This window comes from Diplotaxodon limnothrissa, linkage group LG11 (genome assembly GCF_057381915.1).
Source record: "Diplotaxodon limnothrissa isolate DT_005_m linkage group LG11, D_limnothrissa_male_GT1.1, whole genome shotgun sequence".
In the NCBI taxonomy this organism is placed as follows: Eukaryota; Metazoa; Chordata; class Actinopteri; order Cichliformes; family Cichlidae; genus Diplotaxodon; species Diplotaxodon limnothrissa.
The window spans coordinates 39,531,445-39,548,414 of NC_140606.1; the positions used below are offsets into that span (position 1 = coordinate 39,531,445).

The following is a 16,970-nucleotide window of genomic DNA, read 5'->3' on the forward strand; positions in this document are numbered from 1 at the left end:
GGAGCCTTCCTCAGCGTCACTCCTCCTCCCCCGCATCCCATCCACGGCCAAACCAAATACCTTTGTCCATATCTGCAGTGATCCATCACTGTGGCCATCGCACACGCACGCACGCATGCGCACACGCACGCGCGCACGCACACACCCACGCACGCACGCACACACACACACACACGCACATATGCACATGCACGCACGCACACAAACTGTTTCCAGCAGTGTGTTTTATTTCTTTTAAAGACATGTTGTTGATGTCACAGCTGCATGAGGTCAGTGTGTGCGCAGCGTGATTCACACGTTAGTCTGTGTGGGTTTTAAAGGCTGATGTGACCAACAACATGGCTGCTGTGAGGTCACTGTAACAGAGCGTCCACGTGTCAAAGTCTGATCAAAGCAGATGGTGGAGCGTGATGAGGACCCAGAGTGCAAACATACAAACAACAACAGGACACCAGGAACACAATCACAGTGTCAGGCCCGGATCTGTCACCCAGTATTTCCAGTTTATTTTGTTTAATGATTGTGTTATTATTTTATTGCGTCTAGTTATGTCTCTTCTATGTGTCCTTGTTTCCTGTATAAGTCTGTCTTGTCCTCTGTGCCCGTGTCCTCGTCCCTCTTATCTGCGTCTCTCCTTGTGTTCTGTGTCTCCCCGTCTGTCACGTCTGCTGTTCCTCGTTCGACATTTGTCAAGCTCGTCATGTCTTCGTCTCTTGTTGTTCCTGTTTGATTTTGAAGAGTCTGATGTTCCATGTTCAGTGTGTTTACTTCCTCTGTGGCGTTCAGGCTCATTTGTGTCAGCTGTGTTTGTCTCGCTACATGTCCCGTGAGTCTCGGCTCTTCATGTCTCAGGTTTTCTTCATGTTCCTGTTCAGGCTGTGTTCATGTCATAGCTTTAGTTTCTCCAGTTCACCTTGATTTAGTTTTTTGCTATCAGCCTAATAAACGGCTGGTTTTCTCTGTCCTGTGCCTGCTTTTGTGTCCACAAACACCCGAAACCCGTAACACACAGGCTAGACTACATGTAAGAGGATCTGAGAATGTAAACATAAGTAAAATCATCCATGAAGATCCGAACGAGAAATAAGAAAACACCAGTCAAAATACCACAATGCCAAATATAAAACTCAGTGTCAGCCTCTCTTTCGGGGCTCCAGGAAGTCCGAGCTCACGTTTCTGATACGATTTTATTTTTTAAATGTCATTGATCAGCCTTAATGCACATCCAGATGTGTACAAGCTGAAACATTCTGCCTTTGGGCCTCGGAGCGGCTGCGATGGAGGCAGATGTTTCACTTTAAGCTGCTTCACTGATGAGATTTCTCTTCTTGGATTTTTTTCTTGCAGGGAAGAAAAACCTTCCCCAGTGAACAAGTGTGCTCCACTTCTTCAGTAAGTCTTTTTGTTTCTCGAGCAGATGTTGGGAGTCGTCTCATTCTCGAGGTGGTGCGGTGAAGGTTATTAGCACCAGAAACTAGTTTCCTGTCATGGAAGCTCCAAGGAAAAGGCGGGGCCTGTACAGCATGCAGGGTCTGTTCCTCTGAAGAAGGCGGGACTTTCCTAGAGAAGCACATAATGAGCTGAGGGAATGAGGGGCGCTGATCAACCATGGAGTCCAAGCTGTAAGCACACAGTATGCTTGGTGTGGTTCTGAACATATGTACACATGTTATATCAGCACCCTCTGAAGAGCCCACCGGTGTGTCCTCTGAAGCAACACAGAGAAGCAACCAAGTATGTAGGCCATGTAAGAGCTCAAGGAAGAAAACAGGAAGCAGGTTTCCTGCAGAACAACATGTAAACTCCACAGACCAATCTGGTGTCTTTAGCTATAAATTACACTCACATGAGCAATCACTTCTCCCCCACTGCAGGCTGGTGGGAGGAGTGGAGACAGCAGCAGGGCGTTTCCTACAGAAAAAGTTACAGCTCCCTATATGGCTAACCACTCATGTGCTGTATGTGTGGAGGGCACGGACGCAGAGCGGCACATCTGTAAGTGACTCGCAGCCTGTGCATGGGTAGGATGGCTGCAGCGATTTATCTGGGGGAAAGGAGCAGATAGTGATTGATTCAGAGGCTGATGTTCATGCAGCTTCTCTGTGCAGTTTTCATTGGTTCAGAAACTCCTCAGTTTTAACCTGTGAATTCATTTATTTCAGTTTGAACATGAATGTTGTGTCAGACAGTAGAAAGGTGACGCTTAGCTATGAATGTTTCCTGTAAAGGACGACAAGTGTGGGGAAATGATTCATTCCTATTGCTGATTATTATTCATGCAAAGACTAACAGGAGCTGATGCATTTAAAGTGCTTTGTTTGCATTTCATCTGTGAGGTAAATGAGTCTATGGAGGCTTTTTAATGCACAGAATGTGCAAAGTTTTTTTTCCTGCAGCAGTTTTTGTGATGATTGTTTGATTTTTAGTCAGAGACAGTCGTTCAGATGTTTTACTTTGTGGTTCATCACTGAGACGCGATGAGGTGCAGTTTTTTATTGCTGGTTGGGTTTTGTGGTTTGTAGAGTCTTTGTTAGCCTCAGCCTGCGGTGCTGCAGTGTGACTGTGGCTTCATCTGAATACTGCTGACTCTGAAATGTCTCAAATGCTCTAACGTCCAAAATCTAAAGTGCTTTTTCATTTCAAGCAGAAACTGTTTGGCAAGGACATCAGTTTAGTTTTTATCACAATCAAACTCAGAGTCAACTTTTCAGCTGTTAGCTTTTACTGCATGAGAAAAGTTTGCTGGAGGCTCGGGTGGAGTCAGAGCCAGAATGCATGGACGATCAATACTTTCTGATTAGGGCTGGGTGTCCTCACCGATTTCTATCATCGAGTGTGAAAAACTCTGATCGTTTATCAGCACGTATCCATGTATAAGACAAAGCTGACGCTGTGAGGCTCCATCAGAGGTGTGAGCATCACCGCAGACGTCTTTGTGTCAAAGTAACTGAGGATAAAACATGAAGCAGGTTCTCCTGTTCTGGCTTTTTATAGCAGAGAAGCTTCAAACTCTTCTGCAGTCGATCAAAGACTGAAGCAACCTGATGCTGCTGAAGTGAAGCAGAGTCACAGAGGTTCGATCACAGCTGAGCAATCATTGTGTTTCAGCCCCGACGGCTGTGGACGATCCACGCTCTGTGGACGATCCACGCTCTGTGGACGATCCACGCTCTGTGGACGATCCACGCTCTGTGTTTCTGCTCTCATCTCCTGGTTGAGCTGATTCTGGAGTTTCTGATTAATTACATTTATATTTAAATCCAGGATTTAATGAATCGAGATCACTTTATTCAGACCAAAATCGATTTGAATCAGGAAATAGATTTTGTTTTTAAACACAACCTTATTTCTGATCGATTCCTCTGTTTCAAACATCCTGAACTTATCTTTGGGATGAAGACGCTAAAAACAGATTTCTGAGAAAACAACATTTGCACAAGTTTTATGAGATTTTTATTATTTAAAAGGACACAAAACACATCAGTTAAAATATTTAAACATGTTAAGATGTGACCGTCTGTTACAGACAGACACAAAATATAAAATGAAAACATTTCTTATCATTCTGTGAGGTGTTATTTCAGTTACCTTCATTTGGGTCCCCTGACGTGAGCTCATTTGAATATTGCCTACACCACCAAGATCGCACTTAAGTTTGTTTGGTTTTTAATTTATTGATGAAAGTTAGTGGGTCCTCCTCTCAGCCAGGAGTCATGAAATCCATCCCAGCATTAATCTGAGGATTAATCTGGGGTAGGAGACAAACACAAGTCACTGCCTTTGAGTAACATCGAGCTTAATGTCCACTGAAAAACACCAGAAACAGACAAAGTTCAGATAATCAAATAATAATCAAACAAATGTGTTGGAGAGGAAGTCAAACTGTTTTTAAGGATGAGGCTGAGGATGGCCGTGCGAGTCTCGCTGCGTGCCGAGGCTCTGCAGGCCCTCGCGAAGATGCAGACATTCATGGACGCTGTGGGATCTCAGAGCTCTAACTGCTGAGCTGTGAATGTAAAAGCTTCGAGTTGAAGCTGTGCTGTGTGGTTAATGTGTTCGTATCTGTAGACTAATATTGAAAACAGGACAAATGACGCTGATAAAAGCTGACATCTGTAAAACAAAGATTAGTTTCTCTGCAGGTTTGTGTCGTGTTTTTGTCACTGTTGAACTTCCATACAGTGAGCCCCCATCCTCTCCATCTGCAGCTCCTCTGGTTTCCATTTCAGTCTTTGGACGGCGCCTAAAAAGCTCTGCAGTTTCATCATATAAGAGCCTAAAATGTGTCTGCAGTGCGTCAGTGAGGTCCCCTCAGCTCCAGGAGAACATTCCAGAATCAGCACCGCTCTCCAGCATTTTCTCGATGCTCTCAGCCTCTTCTGAAAGATTTTATTTATGCAAGCATGCAAATTTGCATTAATAGGGGCGTGGCCTCTGAGTGACGTTTAAGAAAGCTTTTATTCTGAAAACTGAGGGTGGGGGTTTCCACTGTATTCCACTCGTCAGCTTATTAAAATCAGTTTATGACACTGATCTGACACACCACACCCACAACGATGGACACGCCCACACTGTCGACTGCAGCCATGTATGACCTGCTCATTTTATAGCTTAGATCCCCTCCTGTGAGCCATACGTGTGTGTGTGTGTGTGTGTGTGTGTGTGTGTGTGTGTGTCTCTGTGTGTGTGTGTGTGTGTGTGTGTGTGTGTGTGTGTGTGTATAGACTGTTGGGCCTTTTTTGGTCAGAGTTTACATTTCTAGGCAAGGCAAGTTTATTTGTATAGCACAATTCAACAACAAGGTGATTCAAAGTGCTTTACAGAGACATTAGAAACAAGAACAAATAAAAAGCATGATTTAAAATTGAATAAAACAAGCAAATAAACTAACTAACTAATTAACAAACAAACAAACAAACAATCAAAACAGATAAAATCAGAACAGTATATAAAATCAAAACAGATAAAATCAGAGATAAAATCAGTAGTTAAATGTAAGTTTTGAAATTTAAGCTTAAAGTGTGGATTTGGTGCTTTATTCAAATGCAGCTGAGAACAGGTGAGTCTTCAACCTGGATTTAAATAAACTGAGTGTTTCAGCTGATCTGAGGCTTTCTGGGAGTTTGTTCCAGATATAAGGAGCATAGAAGCTGAATGCAGCTTCTCCGTGTCTGGTTCTGACTCTGGGAACTGATAAAAGACCGGATCCAGATGACCTGAGGGATCTGGAAGGTTCATACTGGGTCAGGAGGTCACTGATGTATTTTGGTCCTAAACCATTCAGAGCTTTATAGACCAGCATCAGAACTTTAAAGTCTATCCTCTGACGGACAGGCAGCCAGTGTAAGGACCTCAGAGCTGGACTGATGTGGTCCACTGTTTTGGTCTTAGTGAGGACTCGAGCAGCAGAGTTCTGAATGAGCTGTAGTTGTCTGACTGATTTTTTAGGTAGACCTGTAAAGATGCTGTTACAGTAATCAAGCCTACTAAAGATGAATGCATGGACTAGTTTTTCCAGGTCCTGTTGAGACATCAGATCTTTTATCCTTCATATATTCTTGAGGTGATAGTAAATGTAAATGTAAAGTCATTAGCAGGGAAAGTTTGTGAAGGCAGGGACCAATCAGATCATGAGATTAGAATCAGACCCCTCCTCCTGTGTGTGTGTGTGTGTGTGTGTGTGTGTGTGTGTGTGTGTGTGTGTGTGTGTGTGTGTGTGTGTGTGTGTGTGTGTGTCTGCTCTCGTCTCGGTGGGCTGTGATAAGCAGCACAAATTCAGAAATTCCTCCACAAACAGTGACGTAGCCTCTGCAGAACAATCCAATCTGAGCTGAACAGCTTGGGTTTAAGGACAGCTTTCCTCCCGTCAGACGACCTGTGTGGTCACTAGCAGTAGAAAGTGGAGGCTGTGGAGATGGTGTCTGTCACCTGAATCCAAACTGGAAGCTGGTTCCACAGAAGAGGGGCCTGAAAACCGAAGGCTCTGCCTCCCATTCTACTTTTAAATACTCTATTTTGAATTTAATATAATTATAAAATTTAACGTGATATGGTGATATTTACATTGATGCATGTGTTTGATAGTAAAACGAGACCTGTACGGGGAGCGGGCTGGGCCCGGGTCTGAACTGAGCTCCTGAGTGTTCTCAAAACTAAATCAGTTTGTCAGCTGGTCATGATTCACGAATGCCTCCCACTGCATCATGTGACACGGTGTGAGGCACATTCACTGTCTCACTAAAGAAACACAATCATACTTGTACGTGTAATCATCCCACTTGGAGGGATTATGAAGTGGGAGTTTTCACCATAGTTGAATCTGTCCAACTTTCATTGTTTTATTCTGGGAAACATGAACCCAGCAGCCGCCGCCGCCAGGGTCTCATAATGCTTTAGTTTTGGCGCATGAACAGAAACCGTGAGCGAGTTTCTTACTGGAGGACATGGACCTTTGGAGTCTTTTTAACATCTGCTGATGTTCTGAGCTGAAACTTGTGCATCGGGCTCTGCTCTGTTATGATGGGAGGATGTGACTCTCGCTGGCTCAGTTTTTGCATCTGGCCTGTGTTATATTCACAGAGCATCAGCTGATGGCACGGACATACAGACATGTTGTGTTCTTTAATTTTCTGCTGCTTTAATAACCCTCCTGCCTTCTTGGGACCTTTTTGTGCCACTTACATGTGTTAAATAATTAGAATCTAAAAAAAGCTCCAGGTACAAACTCAGCGACAGTTCGAGAGGCACCGATGACAGTTTGTCCTGGAGCATACATCGAGATGCCAAATTAGGAAAGACCTCGTCGTCCCGGCAGTCGCCTGAGAGCAGATGAGCCGAGCAGGTGCGATGGAGGCTTTCGTGTACATGTTGAGTGTGTTTGGGGGAAGCGGAGACGTCCCTGCAGACACGCCACTCCTCCGCTCACATCTGATTTATTTTTTCCTGTTTATCTGCTCTCGGGCAGGACGCTGGCCTCGCAGCAGGAAGCTCCTTTGGTTTTGTGTATTTTCTGTGTACACATGTGAGACTGATGGATCAGCAGCAGCTTTGGAAGGTGAAGCAAAAACTGAAAAGTGGTTATGCAGTGCCCCGTCTGATGGATTCATCCTCACATGAATGGAAATCTCGTCAGTGCGCCATAATCTGTACTTTGATTCTAGGACTCAGCAGCTTTGCATGATTAGCTGTCCAAAATGAGCCTTCTTTATCTCACACTGGGCTACAGCTGTTCTCACCTTTCTTCTGATTGGCTGCCCCTGAAAAACAGAGGGCTTGAGGTGGGTGTGGCTTCTGTGCCATGAAACAGATTAAATGAAAGCAGAATGCAAGCACTGAGCTCAGTGTTGGAAACAGTCATGTTTAACATGAAGGTCCACCAAAGAGAGAAAGTGGACCTAGTGTGCTTTTCATGACTTCTTGTCATATACCAGCATCGGATGTGAGCTGGAACATCACACGGGAATATTTCTAACACCTTGAGTTATTTTCCAGTGTTAGAAGATCAGCACTGCTCAGTGTTAGCCTTTGTTAATCTTCAAAACTGACTGGGTTACTTTTAAACATATAACACTGTCAAAAATGTAAATTTAACACTCAACAGTGTTGTATTTAACACTCAGAGGAGTGGACCCATATAGACACTCTCTAGTGTTAATTTAACACTGGAGATTTTGCTGTGTAGCTTAATTCTCAAGCTGGGAGCGTCACACAAAAACAGGTTCCTGCTGATTAGTGTTCCGATTTTTACTCTGCAAAACCGGAGCTCCGCCTTCTTGGATGGTCTGTTATGGCCCCGCCCCTCCCCGAACCTGATTCTGTCGGAGGTTTCTTCCTGTTAAAAGGGAGTTTTTCCTTCCCACTGTCGCCAAAATGCTTGCTCATAGGGGGTCATATGATTGTTGGGTCAACCTCACAATATAAAGCAACTGTTGTTGTGATTTGAAACAGGATCCAGAGGTCCAGCTGCTACGTCTTCTCTGCTAATGTTTCATTAGCGCCCCTGCTGCAAACCACAGGAACACCTGTGAAGTCCTTTTGGTAAACCACTCTGCCCTAACCCTAAGTGTAACGGACTTCAGCTGCTCTACAGTTTCTGTGACTGTGCTGTTACTAGAACAACAGACACGTGACACTGTCTGTACTTTAAAATGACAGAGGAAAGGGTACTGGCACTTCAAATAAACCTCAGAGTCGACCACATCAAAACGAGGAAACCAAACGCTGTTTTGTTTTTGATTTGTTTGCCTTACAATCTGAACATTTGTAGCTTCCCACACATGTAAATTAGCAATGGTTTCCTTTGACAGAACATGAGGGAATACCTGCACTTCAAACGGGGCAGCTTTAATCCCAGAACAGAGCAACATCAGTCTGACACAGCATAAAAGGTGGTTTGCAGCTGTGCAGCAACTGTACGCAGGGGAAAGCAGCTTTGATGTAACATCCAGCAAAAATCTTTCAAACTGAATCCGACGAAATTCATCAGCTAATGACATCTGGAAACGAGATCAGCTGACCTCACAGCTTTGTCTGAAGTTACACGTTAGATGGCCCTTTGACCAAAGCGGAAACCAAATCTGAAGTCAAGCTGTTAACTGCATGATGGAAATGTGTTGTAGACACAGCTCTGCGTGCAGCTGCAGCGCCTCATTGAACAGATGTCTAAGCAAAACGAGGTTAATTAGATAAACCCAGAGTTCCTCCTGCGAGTGAGCGTTTGGCATGTCGAGGCAGCGCTACGGGTGAAGCTGCTGGTTGCTGATGCTGACTCTTCTTTGTTTGTTTTTGCGATCCAGGATCATCAGAGTCTCCTGACCACCCGTCATCCAGCTGAAGTGTCCTTGAGCCAAGCGCCGACTCTCTGCCAGGTAGTGATTTATGTTTAAAATCCTGCTTAAACGTTTAATAAAGAAGAAGAAAAGTCAGTTACCGAACTGTAAAAATTTTAAAAACGGAATATATTTTCTAATTTCTGGCTGTGGCTCAGGTGGCAGAGCAGGGCAGCCACTCGTCAGAAGGTCGGTGGTTTGATCCCAGGCTGCCTGATACTATAGCGCTATACAAATACAGGCCATAGTCTCATCACTTCTATCCTTGGCCATGAGTGTTCGTAAACATGTGACATCTGTTTGGTTTCTCCTTGCACCTCGCAGCTGATTCACTGCACACATACACTGACACCTGAAATAAGCTGTGAAACCTTCAGTGTTTAATTAACATTTCATCACAGATGCTCGAATCTTTGTTCTTCTTCTTTGGTGCTTTAATCTCGCCTCAGAGGGATTCACCTCCTCCACTGCTGCGGTGACGTTTGTTGGTTTGGGAGCTGATTGTGGAGTTTTATTGGTGGCTGAAGCTGATGTTGGGTCGTCTCTGATCCTCTGTGGTTTTCATCTGTTGCTGCTTAGTTTAAGTTGTGACAGGAAGTAATTACATAATTAGCTTTAGCTCCGGCTTTCTCCAGGATGTTACTGCAACAAATCCATAATGAGGAATTTCCTGCAGATAACTATCGGTTTTAGTTCTGAGCCCTTCGAGTTTGCTGTTTGATTTTCTCTCACATTGGGAACATTGTGAGAGAAAATGCAAACAAACAAGTCAAAAGTGGTTTTCTCACATTAAAAAGTGCTGAAAAAGCTGCTCCAGTGTTCAAAAGGAAAACATAAAAAGCATCTGCAAATACAGGATTTAGTTTCAGTCAGTTTCCAGCAACCTGAAACACAGAAGGCTCCCAATGAAGAGCTCTGTGTCTGTAGCTCCTCATCACATGTCAGTGTTCATGTGGTCCTAGATTAGAACCAGGCCCGCGTGGTTCTGTGGACGGTCTTGCAGTCCTCCCCTGCAACAGAAATGTAATTTCTGGTGAAATGCCTGCGTTCGAGTAAAACACAAAAATCAAATGATACTTCAGCACTTTCATGTTTTTACTGCCTGGGACAAACACATGCATTTTAAATACTAACCATTCGCCCTGAAATCCGCTGCTATGGCACTGCATCAATATCCACACCAGCCGCCTGATTCACATCTTTGTCTTAGTGTTTACGTCTGAACTTAAAACGCACAAAGCAAAGTTGAAAACCAGCAGACGACTCTACAAACACGAACAGGTAGAAACGGAGGCTGCGTGCTCGTCGCTCAGGCTGCGGGCTCGGGTCGGCGTGCGCTCAGCTCTAACACCAGTCTGGGTTCTTGGCTAGCTTAGCGTTAGCATGCTGTCTGTGCAGACACTTGCAAAGACCAAAGCTGTGTTAGCAGCTTCTGTCCAATTTTACTGTCACACTCTTGTCCTGTTGTGCAATAAAAATAAAAGTAACGTCCACATCTCCGCTCTTCAAAAGCTGTATTGCTGTAGTGCTCCATTGTCTGCTTTCCAGTCGATTGCACAGGAAGAAAAATGTCACGGTGCGACCCAGTACCAAGACATTTTAGTTTTATTTTGTTGATTATTGTATTTTTTCTCCATGTTTCCTGTTTTATTTTGAAGGAGTTTTGTGTTCTTTGTTCAATGTATTTAGTTTCACTTTCCCTGTCCTGTCATTAGGTTCATGTCAGTTTCCTGTTACTAACATAATCACTTCCTGGTTTTGAACCACCTTCAGCACAGAGACCGAATCAGCCCAGACTCCTGCTGCTGTCTCTGGCTGCACCGACCTGATGTTTGAGCCAGTTTATGTCCTCGGTGCATTAACAACACTCCGTAATTTATGTTGTTTGTTTTCAGTGGCGACTACCGATATCAGATTTTAGCCCCGGTGAGAATTCTGCGAAACCACAAATATTTTTAAGTAACAGAGCTTTGGTTGGTTTCCTAACTCTGAACAAAAACATGCTGAGGGATTTTAGTTTTATGGAGTTCTCCTCTTTGGACCCTCACTGCCCTCTTTTCAGGCTCCATTAACATTCGTTCAGCTTTAGAGGCACTTTCAGTAAATTAAGCTAATGCGAGACGCCTCGTCAGAGCTGCCAGACACGAGGGGGGGATTTTTTTTATGATTATAACTCTGTGGGTAACACCAGTCTGCTGGTTAGCTAACGTGTGCTTACAATGCTTTCTTTGTGTTTGTATCACTGTTACAGCTGTGCATATTTTTATTTTCACATCTCCAAACTCTCAAATAAGAGGAGAAACATGCATAAAACGAATCCCAGGCGTTTGGGCTCTGAATATTCAGTTTTAAATCTGACCACACCTCGTCGCAGATGTCAGCTGGTCAGGGTAGAGTAGGTGGTCAAGTCTCTGGGCCACCTGCAAGGTGATGAGCCCACTAGGAATAGCCAGGCCTCGCCAGCTTTCAGAACAGAAGAAAAGGCTCGGATGAGGTGAAACAGTCGGGTTTCCTTCAGTTCAGAGTTTAAGATTCAGACACGAAGGACTGAGAGGCTGCAGGAAGAGCCGGAGAAAGGTCATTTGTGAGCAGAGATGGGCAGTAACGTGTTACTGTAATCCGATTACTTTTTTTGACTAACGAGTAAAGTAAGGGATTACTATTGCAAAAACGGTAATTAGATTACCGTTACTTTCCCGTAGGAACGCTGCGTTACTGCGTTACTAAAACCGTGATTTTTTTGCAAGAGTGTCTCACGACAGTGACGTAAGCGAGTGCGCCGTTCGTGACAACAGCTGTGTGCAGATCAACAATGGATCACATATCGATTATGGGAGAGAGTATGAGCGTGCAGCGTTTAAAGCGTGGAAGTACTGACCTTACTTTGAGTTTGATTCCATAAAAAGTGACAAAAACATTAGTGTCCGCTGTGCGTGGGAAGAAAACTTCTTTTTACAGCGAAAAAAACCCCTAAACTTCCGAACAAGCACCGAGTAGCTACGACGTAATGGGAAACTCACAGAGAAACTCGCGGATTCTTCCACTGACCGCGGCACACCTGCACCAGGGTAAACCTCCGCCTACCCCACTCCTGCTTTACAGGTGAAAATAGAGCAACAGGACCGCTGAGACTTTGACTTTATTTATTTTCTGCTGTGTTTTACTTGCATCTATTTGAAAGACTGAGTGTAAACACACAAAATATTTTATTTTATGTGCTGGAATGTGCAGAAAATAGGTTTAAATATTAAACTAATTTATTCAAGTCAGAGAATGTTGCATATAATTAAATGTTTGCTTGATGCATAAAGTTAAAAGATTAAAACTAACAAAACAAGTTTTAAAAAGAGACTTTTCCATTTGATTACATTTTGTATGATGGATTATGCAGAAAAAGTAGAATTGGGCTGAAAGATCTGTCGCTTTATCAACTATTCAGGTTGTAAATCGTGTTTTTAAAAAGTAACTAAGTAACTAAGTAATTAATTACGTTTGAAAATAAGTAATCAGTAAAGTAACGGGATTACTTTTTGCGGAAGTAATCAGTAATTAGTTACTGATTACTTTTTTCAATTAACTTGACCAACACTGTTTGTGAGTCAGAGCCACTTTAGTAAAAGCAGAGAGCTGACATGAGCTGACGAGGCGAATGAATAACAAATGCATGGCGCGTTTTTCTCCTCGGCTCTTTTTGAAGTGGTGAAATTTTCCCTTATAATTAAAATCTGATTTAGCAAACTGGTGCATCTGAGTTTGTACTTTAAAAACATCCTGAAGTTAACTGGTTGGATCCAGTTTGACAGACTGGTAAGAGAAATTGGCACAGATCTCAGATCTGCATTTCCAGTGAAAAGCAACAGAAGGGCTGGATTTGCTCTCATTGGTCAGAATAACCAGCCCCTGGAGTTTGTAGCCATGGAAACGCCGGCTTTCCCTGCGTGAACAAACACGCTGACAGGTTTCCATGCTGAGTGAAGAACCTGAACAAGGACTGAAACCAGATATGACAGATCTGTCGGGAATCTAAACCTCTAATAACTGATGTAAACGTCAGTGGTAGAGATAAGATGAGCGGGCAGGGATTTGCATTTCAGATTGTTAAAAGAAAAAGATGTTGTGTCACACTGAAAATTGTTCCTTGGAACAGAAAAAAGACTCTTTGCTTTCCAACCAAACTTTGACTTTTTTAAATGTCTCAGAGTGTCGCCTGTCTGACCAGTTTAGCCTGACCAGTTTAGCCTGACCAGTTTAGCCTCCTCTATCAGAGTTAGAACAAGCACAAAATGATGAACGGTGGACTCGAAGGCTCGCACACTCGCATAGTTTTGAAGACGTTTCTTGGTCGGACCTGCCTGAAGTAATTTTTCTCACCACATGAGTTCAGAGAAAAACTGCAACGATTTCTTGGAAGTCCATATTTTTCTCGATTGTGCCTGTAAGTGTGTTAACGAGCTGCTGAGTGGCTGAAACATCTGGATCGTTTCACAGGTCTCCAAAGTCCTGAACAAATCCGTCACATCCATCTTTTAGCTGCCTCGGGTGTTTCATTGTTCTATTCAAAGAGTGGGTTTAAAAACTGAGATGAGCCGGTGCAGTTTTCCATCATCAGTGCTTTTCCTCGAACCTCACAGAGTAGACGCATAAAGATTCGTCTGCTGGTGCTGAAGGTTTAAACTCCCATCAGCTGCTGAAAGCAGAGCTGAGGCTACTTTCTGTCAGAGTTGCTCCAAACTTTGGTTTCTATACATCAGAATAACAAATTCCTGGGTTTAGATTATCCAGAGCACAAACATCTGGCTTTCAAACACTTCTTCAATCAGGGAGGGAAGTGCATCATCCCCCCACGGGCGCCCGGGGGTCCTGTGTGTTTGACAGAGACTTTACATCATGCAGCAGAGCTTCAAGCTGTGCATTCTTCACTCTAAACATTAAAACTGCAGTGACTCAGACTGTGCGCGTTTTTCTTTTTGAAAGTTTATGTCTTCTTCACGTAAACTTTCACGTCTTCTTCTCAGCCCACCCACCTGCTGGTTGGTGCAAATGTTCCCTGATGGAGACGTGCTTAAAAAAACCACATCAGATCATTGAACAGCCAAAAGTATGTGGACATCCTGTCTATGCTCCAGCTGTTCTCCTGCTCTGACGGCGTCTGCAGGGATTTCTTCCCACCAGCTTCACGTGTCTGACATCATTGAGTCCACTGATAATTTTCTTGGTTGCACTTTTACTTTGGAGGGCTGCTCAGGTATTGACCACCCAAGGATTAGTGACTCATTCTAGCCATTTTTCATTTTTATTCTTCTGTAAGAACATCACTGTTTGATTTACTACTGGTCCATCCCTTGGCTCTTACTTTGAAACTTCAGTCACTGCTTCCTGTTTCCCCACTGGCTCCCTTGGTGCTGTTCTGGTGCTCCTCAGCATCATTTCCTCTGGTAATTTCTCCTTCCACCTCCGCCATGTTGGCCTGCAGTTGGTGCTGCTCTGAAAGCGCTGTAGTTTAAGAATATAATCCACCCACTGTTATCATCTTCAATGCCCTGTACCAACACAGAGCAGAGCAGCTATCTGAACGCTGCTCCAACAGAGGTCGATCATCTTGTTAATAATTTCAGCTCCTCACTACGTACGACTCTGGATACTGTAGCTCCTGTGAAAACTAAGGTCTCTAATCAGAAGTACCTGACTCCGTGGTATAATTCTCAAACACGTAGCCTAAAGCAGATGACTCGTAATCTGGAGAGGAAATGGCGTGTCACAAATTTAGAGGATCATCATTTAGCCTGGAGAAATAGTTTGCTGCTTTATAAGAAAGCCCTCCGCAAAGCCAGAACATCTTACTATTCATCACTGATTGAAGAAAATAAGAATAACCCCAGGTTTCTCTTCAGCTCTGTAGCCAGGCTGACAAACAGTCAGAGCTCTGTTGAGCCAACCATCCCTTTAACGTTAACTAGTAATGACTTCATGAACTTCTTCACAAATAACATTTTTATCATTAGAGAAAAAATTACCAGTAATCATCCCACAGATGTAATATTATCTACAGCTACTCTTAGTACCATTGATGTTAAGTTAGACTCTTTTTCTCTAATTGATCTTTCTGAGTTAACTTCAATAATTACTTCCTCCAAACCATCAACGTGTCTTTTAGACCCCATTCCTACAAAACTGCTCAAAGAAGTCCTGCCATTAATTAATGCTTCGATCTTAAATATGATCAACCTATCTCTAATGATCGGCTATGTACCACAGGCCTTCAAGCTGGCAAACATGTCACCTGAACACAGACTCTCAGATCTGATGAGCTGGATCATCAGAGCAGGAGAATCTTAAGGCTGAAGTGAGACAGTCGTCTCTGTTCAGACATGTGCTCTCAAGATGTGGATCTGTGGAGGTCGCTAATCTCCTCCAGGGTCAGTCCTAATTGCTGCTCGGTCTTTGCCTCTTCGTGCATCCTGGCAGCTGAAAACAAACAGTGATCATTAAATTGTGTTTGTGAATTTTTAACCATGCGTTGTTGTTGATGGTGGTCGCTGTTAGACCCTCGCTTAACGATGTTAGTAGTGCTGGGAAACTCAGCCAAGTATTCCGAGCAGCCAGACTGCTTCCAGCTGGACAGGTAATCCCTGTCTGAGACCCGAAACAGTCCCGAGTCCACCTCTGCTCCTGGCGAGCGCGATGGCTGCTGGAGCCAGGAGGCGATTTAGGTTCAGTGTTGGTGGCAGGCTTCATGTTAGGCATGGAACAGGAGACATTAACTGACGGACATTTGAGCCTCATTATTTTCTTGTCTTCAGCTCTTTCTGCTCAGTGCATGTAATGTTACGCTCCATTTAGACGCTGGACCGCTCCCTGCAGAGGCATCGCAGGAGCAACAACAACAGCAGAGAAAGGGGGCAAGCCCAGTGACTGTGGTGCAGAGAAAGACTCCTAGCAGTGACACTCTGTGCAGCGATCTTCAGGATTGAAGCTCATATATGAATGAAAGATGGCCGAACTTCAGTGGTCACTTCACGTGGATAACCACCAATAATTCAGAGGATCAGTCACGTTTTCCCTCCTGTCACATTTCTACGACACACCCACAAACTCTGTCAGCATGAATGAACTGGTCTGTGATGACCTTTAACAGGTTGGTGAAATGAGACAAAGACTGACAGGGACAGACGCTCTGTCTTTCTGCTCTGAGGCCTCGCCATGCTCGCCGTTCATCGTCCATCATCTCTTCCTTTTCTCTTCACCCCAGCAGAGACGTTAAAGAAGTCGCTGTGTGGTCACAGCAGAGGTGTGCGACTGTTTCAGCTGTGTGGTGTTTATTCTCTGTCTGGATGGAAGTGCAGGTTTAGCATCGGCCGCGTGCATTAGCCTGTGTTTGTTCACGGGAGCAGCTCCAGGTCCTCCTGACCGTTTCAGTGAAGCTCGTTCATGTTCTGCATCGTGAAAACGCTCCTGTCTGAGCTCCAGAGCAAGCGTGACGTCCAGTCTCACTTTACCTGCACGCATGTAGCTGTCGGGCCTCTCCTTTCTCCTTTTTCATTCATCGCTAAAAGACGGCTGATGAGTGTCTGATGTCCGTGACATCAGGAAACTCCACAGGAGTCACAAAGTCTTTGACCTCTATAGATTTGGAGCTATTAACGCTGTGTGAGATGCACATTTATGATGTGATTAATACAGAGCTGTTTTTGTCAGACGCCTCCTCCTCAGGACACGCAGGGACACGCTGACATCGCAGAGTCGGCTTTTGGAGGTTGGCATAAATCAAAAGTTCAGCCACTGCTCAGATCGATTTGCTCAGTCCAGGATTTCACTTTCAAGTACCAGGCTGAGCTTTTGCCCCATCACAGCAGTAACCCCGCTCATCCACAGGGATGCGAGGCTGATGCTTGGAGGTGTTTCCATTGGACGTCCAGAGGATGAGAACGGGCTCAGCAGCAACACCTGGAGAAACGAGCAGCACATTGAGTCAGACGGAGGCTGGAAAGAAGAGGTTGGGGTGGGCGTGGGTTCCAGAGCGTCCTGCAGACGCACAGCGACAGTGAGCAGGTTAAAGCAGATAAACAGTTCACTCGTATGTGGGGCGGACCATCGAAGAGGGGGGACTTGGCTGCTGGATTCAGGGTTTGAACTGAGCCGTCA

At 44.3% G+C, this 16,970-nt stretch overlaps 1 protein-coding gene across 1 annotated transcript in view; it reads left to right on the forward strand.

Annotated features, from left to right (window-relative positions):
- The first annotated feature begins 1,953 nt into the window (after window positions 1-1,953).
- Window positions 1,954-16,970, forward strand: part of LOC146623612 (collagen alpha-6(VI) chain-like) — a 60,395-nt gene continuing 45,378 nt past the window's right edge. The window contains exons 1-2 of the mRNA XM_085366739.1: window positions 1,954-1,995; window positions 8,796-8,867. The gene's annotated coding sequence lies outside the window, so the exon portion shown is untranslated. The remainder of the gene's footprint in view (window positions 1,996-8,795; window positions 8,868-16,970) is intronic.